Here is a 10,180-nt window from a genome sequence, read left to right on the forward strand (position 1 = left end):
GACTGAGAAATAATTACAAACAGCTACTTCCCCTAACATAGTGATTGATATCCTAAACAGGCATCAATTTCCTTGGGTGGGGGACCAAAACCTGCCTGGTCCCACCCTTCCAGGAAGAGTCCTTGTTTGTTCCATGTACACTTGCTACACACTTGCTTCCCATTTAATCAATATTACCCAAGTAGCTATACCTGCAATCCTACTGGCTGATCATAGTTTTGTCCCACTCCATACCTACTGCACCTCATGGTTTTGCTCAAGAAAACCCCCTTGAGAAATGAGGTCCTCAGTAACTGACTTGGGACCCCTTATGTCTCAGACAGAAGTTTTCTCTCTCTCTCTCTCTCTCTCTCTCTCTCTCTCTCTCTCAATAAACACTTCCTATTCTTAATCTCCACATTTCTAGAATTCATTCTTTGATTTTAGAGACCACCAACTCAGCATATCAGACCTCTAGCGGGTTGGAAATCATAATTCTGTTATTTGGATTAGTTGGAGGTCCCATGTCACATGCCCTGCATCAGGCTGGGGTCTGGTTGATCATTAGCAGCATCCTGGCTTCCTCCTTCTGGTGGAATCCTGGCTTGAGGTGAGGTGTGAGTCCTACAAGATGACCTCAGCATGCAGTGGTCTGTGAATCTCTGCTTTGTCTGGGGCCCAGGTTACTGCAGGCCGAGGACAATGGCTGGATTTTCTAGATGTTGCTCCAGGAGGACCTGGAACTGGACATTGTAAAGCTGGTAAGTGGTTGTGCCTGCAAATCCTGAAAGGGATTTTAATTACTTTTGTCTTGGTATCCACAGTTTTGGGGGGGGATTAGATAAGGTAGGTAAATTTGGGAGCTAATAAGTCTGCCAGCTTTTTAAAACCAATATACCATAAATGACTAATGTATCTGTAGAACTGAGAAGGGATTGACTTAAGGTTTTGCTTTTAGTCATCTATCAGTAGTCTAGCAAAAAACCACCCTTGCCTGCCTCAGAAGAAAACATAAACCACGCTTTTAATGAGTAACAGGTCAATGACCCAGGAGTTGCTAATCTTTTGCCCCTATGTTGTTTATTTTTTTCCTTTTCTTTTCTTCTCTTTTTTAATTCTTTTAATAAGAAGAAAGGATAAAATAGCAATGAAATAGTTTCAAAAAAGATTAGTAGCATAGTTACAATAATTAATACATTGCATATTGTTGTCTTTATAGTAGTTATTCAGAGAACAAGACGCAGACATGATATCTTGTCTAAACAATATTAGTACAAACCTTTCTTCTCAGTGAACCAAGAGAAAGTAGCTGTATATCTATCCTTATCTTGCGTATACATATATGTTGTAAATATATATATTTACAACAAAACAGTCCTTTATTTATGCTTTTGCAAGGTTAATAACACATGACACTAGGTTGCCTAGCAACTAATAGCTGACCTTAACTTGACAGCATGTTTAATCTCAGGAGTGATAGCTTGTTTGCTTTAGGCACTGAGGCCTCATCCCACCTACACACATTTGATCAATTTCCTAGCTTTGTGGCTCCCAACATATCCCTCTTTTTTTCTTTTGTTTTGTTAAAGATGGATGTTCCATTGCAGTTAGAGAAGCTGTATTTGGAAAAGTCTTTAAAGGACCTTTTTATACATGAAGCCAGTCCAAAGAGTGTAGATAACGTGAATTCAGCAAAACAACCCAATACAGTCCAATAGTCCATAATAGTAGTGAGTTATCAGTACAACTGGCAATTGTCAGAAGTTGCTGACTTGAGCCTTTTACAGCTCAGCATATTAATATGGCTTTATTTTTTATACCTCGTGGTATAAAAAGCTGCGATCAAAGGAAAACCTATCTAGAAAGACTTAACCCGAGCTGCGCTTTGCCGTCGACTGAGCACTTTCTCATAGGCGTCTGTACCGGGTGTTTACAGTACTTCCAGGGTACAGACATTATATCTGAACAGAGTTGCCACATTAACCCAAGCCTTCCTGCATTAAAGCTGCTTTTCTGCATTACAAATAGTCCCCCGCTCAAAAACTGCAAAATGGTGAGTCTTTCATTACATAAATTAGTAATTTGCAAAATGCAATTCCTGGGCTCCACATCAAGAATTTTGAACTAGTTCTTCACTCCATACCCATCGACTGAAGGTGGGACTAAGACAACTATGTTTTACTAACCCTTCAGATTATTCTGATGCATGTCCACATTTGAGAATCACTGATCTGATGCGCAGCCATTTTTTCTAACTACTTAGGCTCCTCTGAATAAAGACAGAGAGGACAGCTCCACAAAGCATGATGCAATGTTTAAAACAGAACTTTATTCAAGAGACTCCTAAAAGTTTAAACTGAAAACTCATTGAAAGCTTACTCTTTCCCAAGCTATTAGGATTTTGTTCTTGACAGAAGTACTACATAGGCATCTATACACACAGAGAGAAGTGCAACACAGGCTGCTGCGGACAGAGTTCCAGCAGCAGCAGCAGAGCCAGGCTCCTCACGACCACGTCTGGAGGTTCTTCTGCATTATCTAGAATTGCTGAAGCAGGACCTTGGCACATGAGCTTTGCCGGGAGGCTGCCTCCTCATAGGTCATGACCTTGGGCTGCAAAAAGCCACAATCACTAGACTGCACTTTTCTTCACAGTTAAAAAAAAAAAAAAAAAAGGAGAGAGAGACAAATTGCATATGGCATGACATGGGCTGAGGAGGGCAAAGGGGAAGCTGACATCTTATCTGTTGTGGATGTTGCACACCAGTGATTCACCCAGCTGCTCCTAGGGCCTGGGAAGACAGGGCAAAAGTGGCCTTTCTGATGTAGCATCTCAATCTGTCCTGATGCGCTGGATCAGTACACAGGAGCAATTTGGAGGGGCAGGGAACCCTACCAGCCACCACCGCAGAAGTCTTTTGCTCACTCTCAGACCCTATCTTTGGTTCGTTATGAAAAATCAAAGCATTAGTCCAGCCTTGAAAGGAACCTTCAACTGAAAAATAGTTCCTGAGAACACTTGAGTCTATCACAGAGAGTAGGGATTTTCAAAGAGATTTGGGAGAGAAGGTGATGCTAGTGGTGCTTTCAGTAGAGGTAAAAATGCAGGGTAGGGGCTTATCCTCCACTCACTCCTAAGCTGTCTCTGTCTCCCAAACCCGTCAGGTGTAAGCTCCAAATGAGAATGAAGCTGTCAGTGTATGGGGCGAGTTCTGCCCCCGTGGTCATCCTGCAGCACCCACAGGGAATCATCTTTCCATCCTGAGCTGTCTCTTAGCTCAGCTGAGACTTAAAGAGGTCTTTTCTGCAACTTGACTGGAAGACTAGGACCTCTGCTACAGGAAAGAATAGAAAAGGAAGAGAACACCACTGAGCAGTAACTATGTGCCAAACCTTGCCCACAGTTCAACTCATTCTATCCTTACAACAAATGCACTCGGTTTATCCAATGTTCAGGCAGAAAAGAAGGGCCAAGGTTTATGTAGCTTCTCTAAGTCACACAAGGCGCGAGTGGCACAGAGGGTACTCTCTCTCTCTCTCTCTCTCAGGCAGAAAAGAAGGGCCAAGGTTTATGTAGCTTCTCTAAGTCACACAAGGCGCGAGTGGCACAGAGGGTAGGAGCTGAGACCAGGCTCCGAAGTCCGTGTTCTCCTCCCCACTGCACTATCACAGCTGAAAGCCTTGCCTCTCAGCAGAACCATCACTTCCAGCCTCTTCCGTGAGTTTTGACCCCAGGTCAATGGAGATTCCTCTCTTGGTCTGCAACAGGCGCCTTAATTATGTGATCCTGGGAACAACTGTTATGGATGTCTCCACCCAGTGATAGACAGGGCTAGAGATCAAGCACAGCCATGGTCAGGAGGGAGCTTTCTTCAAAGATGAGCCCTATTTATTTTTTCTTTTCCTCTTTCTCCATGCAAATCTGCTGCCCCATTGCATACGCACCTCCTAGGTAAGCATAAATTGAGTGTGTTTTGTTATCTCTCACATGAAAGAAAAGAGAGGACTGAGGGGAGCATTTTATTCTAAGGCAATCAAAGAGCACTCAGCTTATGGAAGCATGAGTTTTATCTGTTCTGAGCTAGTTGGAGATATCACATACTCTAACAGTGATATTTTAGTTAATCATTCATTGCTGATGACCTACACATATGTAAAGGTTTGTGTGTGTTTATGTACACACAGACAGGAGTGTATGCATGGATAGGTATTGCTTGTGATTGGGATTGATTCACTGTTACAAATCCCTTACTTTGTAATTTCAAACTACAATTATACCCTTCTTTTTCCAAGCTGTGTTTCAGGACAACTCTGCGATAGAACCCAGTCCTGCAGGGCAGAGCTCCTGGGCCGCACTCACTCCAAGACTGCCTGCCAGAACAGAGCAGACGGTCAGGCACGGAGCAGGAACATCCGCAGTCAGTTCAGGAACTTCTTCCACAACCTGGAGGCAGAGCACCCACACTCAGCTAGGTGCCAGCTGCTTTGACTAGGGCAATTTCTCCAACAAACTCATAAAAACGAGGTGACTGGCGGGGTGCATGTCTGTAAGCCCAGGACTCTGGGAGGCTGTCACAAATTCAACCCCAAGCTGGGCAACTGAGCAAAACCCTATCTCAAAAATAAAAGAAAGTCTATGAAATTAGCTTACTGTGAAGACCCTGGGTTCAATCCCCAGAACCCCTCCTTGCACAGACCCACAAAGGAGGGAAGGAAGGAGAAAGGGAGAGAAGGATGGAGAAAGGGAGGGGGAAGAGAGAGAGAGAGAGAGAGAGAGAGAGAGAGAGAGAGAGAGAGAGAGCAAGGCATTAAATAAATTTGTACAATGTTATAATAATGCAAGTTTCAAATAATACAAGTATTCATCTCTTAGAGGACTAATTAAAAATTAGGACATATTTCTATAAAAGAATACCATGTAGACATTTTAAAAAATTATTTCAAAGTATTTCTTTTTAAATAAGTATATTGTTGAAAAAGATAAATTGTAGGTGAAAAATGAGTTGCAAGATTCTACACATAGGATTTTTTAATTTTAAGAAAAGATGTGATTAAATACACATTAGCTTGCTAATAATGCTAGTCTTTGGAGACAAAAATTATGATGCAGTTTTTATTCTGTTTATGTTCAGGTTTTTTTAAATAGTCTTATATGTGTTTTATAATGAGAAGGAAAACACAATAAAAGTAGTTTGGACAAAAGACTCCACAGAACATTAGGAGTCCTTTGTCATGGGCCTCAGCTGAAGCAAGACAAGGTAAGTCCTTACACGTAAGCCTCTGGGTAGGCTTGCTTCTCTCTGTAGCCCTTTACTGCGACCTGACCCCCCACGAGGTCCTGAGAGAGGCCCTTCAACTGGTCTGTGGGTGGCACCATCCAGGGGAGAATGTCATTGCTTCAGGAACATTTCGGTCTTCCTCCACACTGAAAACGATTATCTCATCCCTGACTGTCCCTGGCATTACTTTCACACAGATTAAGAAATATTTCTCTTAGGTGAGTTGTCTTCCCTGTTTATTTTGGAAACATGTGTCCCTGTGAAATGCCAAAAATACCCGCGCCTGTGGGAGTTCCCGTGAAAGGAAATCAGCCTTTCCTGCCTTCCCAGCCTCTCAGAATCTAAGTGCGCTCTGTGAGCTACAATTTCTGTTTGGTTCTATATTGTAAGGCTTTGCTTTGTAACCAGAAATAACCTATCCCAATGGGTCAAGTATTTCATGTATCTTCGAATCTTTATAATAATCTTCTGTGATATGCATTTTTGTATTTTTGGAAGTCCTGCAGACCAAACCGGTGGTCTTATGCATGCTAGGCAAGCCCTTTAGTACTGAGCTGTATCTCTAATTCTATGTTACTTCCTTTAAACACAATAAAACTGGATGGAGCCCAAAGATCTTGAAGTTCTTTATCTTAGTTCACTCAATGAACTGTAAAAGTTTTAGTGTAATTTGAGTACTACCTGTTACAACAATTTTATAGTTTAAAGATTATGGGACTGGTGCAGAGTACTTGCCTAGCATGTGTGAAGCCCTGGGTTTTATCAGGGGCATGAGTACACACACACACACACACACACACACACACACACACACACGATAAGATTAATATTTAAAAATTCTAAAAAAAGAAAAAAAATTCTTCTCTTGTTTACGTATGAGAGAAAAAAGGCTTAATGATGGCCAGTCTATTCCAAGGACTAAGAAGAATAAAATCTGTAGAAAAAGTTATAAATTAGTACAGCAATATTCATCTTGCTCACTGAAGAGGAAGAAATATTTATCCCCAAAATACCTTAATGCAATTTATCCAAGGATGCATGAATGCTTTATAATTGTAGGCACAGATTAAATTTAAGGAAACAGGAAATAAGTTCTCAGTTTGGATGTGTATTAGGACAGGCCTCTGGCAGCCTGGAGTATGGACCCGAGTAGCAGAGTCAGGAAAGACAGGCCCTTATCTGGACACTAGTGTTGCCGTCAGGGGCAAAGCTTAAAGTATAAGAAAATCCTCCAACTCTGAGGTGATCTCTGGATGTCCTTATTTACAAGCTTTCTATAACTACAGGTAAGTATTGTAAGTAAAATGCAAAACCCCAAACCTGCAATCACAAACTCCTCTTACACAATCAGAAGTATAACAGGAAGATCTAAGAGCTGTTCTTCCCAGGGCTCTGTACGTCCCAGCCCTGGAGCAACCCGCATGCAGGACTGGCTGTTGAGCAGAGAGTCACTGTGCCCCAACAGAGGAGGATTCTAAGAGATGAAGGAGGCCTTTGCCTTTGCAGTACCATAACACAACTTCTTCCTCTGCACAATTCTTCACTCCTCAATTCATGGCAATTGTGTCCAAGTCTAGAATCCCCTCCTCTTCATCTGCTTTATGTGGCTACAACAGAATACCTGAGTCCAGGTAATTCAGAAACAGAAACTTATTATTTCAGGGTTGAAGCTGAGAAATCTAAGGTCAAGTCTGTAGCGGGGTTGGTGTCTAGTGAGACCATCTTCCTTTTCCACAGTGGTATGTTGCGTGCTGCTTGGATCCTCACTTGGCAGAAGGTGGAGGGCTCAAGAGAGAGCCCTGCCCCACACAGCCCTTCTAAAAGCATTAAGCCTACTAAGCAGGTAGAGTCCTAATAACCTAACCACCTAAAATCCTCAAGCTCCCAATACCATTAGAGAGGCAATTAAATTGCAACAGATTTGGGAAGGCAAATATTTAAACCATAATGACTCCAAAGTAAACTCCCACATATAGTTGTCTATCACAGAGAACCCAACTACAAGTAGTTGTACACATGGTCTGAGAAAGCAGAATGAAATTTGGGTTCTGGAGTTCCAGCCAACCAACAGGCAATAGAAAGCCTATCACTATGGTGGGTAGAACAGACATTCAAGAGAAGCACAATTGTTAGAATCCTGGCCTGTGATGGACTAGGATAGAACATCAGCAGGAGAAAATGTACTTGAGGATGCAGTATCACAGCCTTGTATGAGATCTGATTGGTTCGATGGGTAATAAAATCTAAACTGCATGTCACTGATATATTAGAGAAAAACGATGTAAGGCTGAAGATGACTAATCACCAATATAAATAAAAATGAGAAAATTAGAAGGCTTCTTTTGAAGTAGATGAAGAAACTTTATTTCCTGTGGTCAAAGACAGAAAATCCTAAGACTAAAATCAGGACTTAAGTATAAAAGTAGCAGAACTATAGAATGTTGAACCCCTAACCTGACAAGTTTACTATGCTGAGGTCAGGATGTTGTTCGGGACTGGAGACTTGGGTTGAGGACATCTGAATCTATTCACTCAGAAACCTTGAAAAGCTTTAAGGCACCATGGTCCTGGGACATTATGTTTACCAAATGATACAGAAAGCCCTGGTGGGAGGGCACTAACGCTGCTGAGATGTTCAGTGATGGCTTTCCTCTGAAGGCCTGTGTTCAGGAGATGTTGTTAGAGAACTGATCTCCCTTCTAGAAATGGGAGTAAGAAGATGCTGAAGCAATATAGAAGCCTGGTGGCAATGCTTAGTCAGAAGAAGCAGGATATGCACACTTACCATATGGACCAGCAAGGTGGAAGGGGTAGCCAGGAAAGCCTTACCAACAGCAGGTTGTGGAGATGGTTAATGAAGAGACATGGATATGAGATAGGTAAGCAACAATGAGTTTGCCCTATTTCCAAAGTCAACATAAACTAAGAATGAATGGCCAAGCTTAGGCCAAATAAAGGAAGAAAAATTTATATCCTTTCCCCAGTTTCTAGAGGTACTTTTATGCTCAGAATGCGCTGACTAAAAGGGAGGTCAAAATTTAGAAAGACCCTGAAGCATCAGAAATGCAAAGGACTTTCTGAAAAAGGACTATCATTTCCTTGGGTAACTAACTCTACAGTGGGAAAAGGAGGGTACCCAGGTTTTTGAGGACTGCTGGGAAAAACTCCAAGTTAACACTGATACTTAACAGGTCTGACCCCCAGCCACCTGAGTTCCCAAAGTGGCTGCTCCCAAGCCCTTCTGCTCCAGGAACAGCTACAGCCTGACTCACTCCTACTGTGACACTACCCACTCTGCTAGGACTTGTCATAGCCAGACACTGCTGTTTCACCCTCTAAACTTTAGCCATTGCCAGGCTGCTCCTCAGCCATTGCTCCTCAGCTATGCTCATTTTCCAACCTCATTCTCTATCACCTAACCCCACCTAAGCCTTTCCCTCCTCTATAAAAGCCCAGTTGAGGAATCTCCACACTGATTTCCACAGTGGTTGTACCAGCCTGATGCCCATCAACTGAAGAATGAGTAAGACAGGCATGGTATTTTTACACAATAAGGTATTATTCAGCTATAAAACAGGATAAGTTTGAGTCTTTTCTTGATAAATGGATGCAAGTAGAGAACATACTCTTAAGTGAAATAAATCACACCCCTATGTGCAAACATCATATCATCTCCTTGGTATGAGAACCTGAAAGAGAAAAAGGGAATCTGAAGGGTACACTAGATACTGATAAAAGGGAATGAACTTACTCGAAACAAAACAGTTACTGAGTTGAGGAGGACAGGAGAGGGAGTGGGGGAAAGATTTATCTATGTATGTAAGCAGAATGGTTTGGACAACCATACTGTACATTTCTGCTGGTCTATGGAAAGAAGCAGTTAATGCTTTAATTTATTTTGTCACCTTTTTTCAGTTATTGTTCCCTTTTGTATTCTTAATTTCTTTTTTTTTAAATGTATTTAGTACAGGGTCTACAGAGTATCACTACACAGATCAGACTCATAGTGATTCTCCTGTTTTCAGCCTCCCAAGCACTGGGACACAAGCACCCGCCACCACACCCAGTCTCAATAGCTGTCTCAGCACGCCCCAGGGCTGGGGCCAGCACAGCACACTGGGGATCAAACCCCAGTTGTGCTCTGCCTAAGCAGGCTCTTTAGTCCACTGAGCTATCTGGATGGCCCTGTCTTCTTAATTTCTTACACATTTCTCTGGTTTTTTTCTTTCTTCTTCCAATTTTACATGCATATATCTGGTAATATGAATAACTGTTTGGGAGACAACACTATGTATCACAACAAGTACTGTGAAATTCATATTATTTTGGGAAGTGAAAATCTGTATCACTTGTAATTATTTCTGTTTTAGTTCTTTTTTAAATAATTTTGTTGAGAAACAAATAGCAAAGAGACAGTTTCAAAACCAATTACTAGCACAGTTTCAATAATTAATACATTGTATATTGTTGTCTTAGTGGTTATTTATTGTACAAGATGCAGACATGATATCCTGTCTACAAACACTATTAGAACAAATCTCTCTATTCCTTGAATTAAGAGAATGCAGCTGTATATCTATCCTAACTATTTTGAGTTATACAGGTACAAAATGGTTGTTCATTTGTATCCCCCTTTTTTGTTTAGTTTTGTCAGAGAAGGGCATTCCATTGTCATTTAAATATTTTAAGTGTGTGAATTCAGCAAAATATTCTAATATAGTCCAGTAGTCCACAATAGTAGAGGGTTTTCCGTAAGACTGGCAATGTCCGAAGTTGTTAACTTGAGCCTTTTACAGTAACAGAAGCATACAGAACTCCAAGTAACTTCAGTCTTTTCTGTTTTAATCCTATTTGTACTCTGTTTAAAAAAAATTCCAGGGGCCAGGGTGATGACTCAGTAGAATAAGCGCTTGCCTGGCAGG

The sequence above is a fragment of the Octodon degus genome, unplaced genomic scaffold (genome assembly GCF_000260255.1).
Source record: "Octodon degus isolate 3935 unplaced genomic scaffold, OctDeg1.0 scaffold00196, whole genome shotgun sequence".
In the NCBI taxonomy this organism is placed as follows: domain Eukaryota; kingdom Metazoa; phylum Chordata; class Mammalia; order Rodentia; family Octodontidae; genus Octodon; species Octodon degus.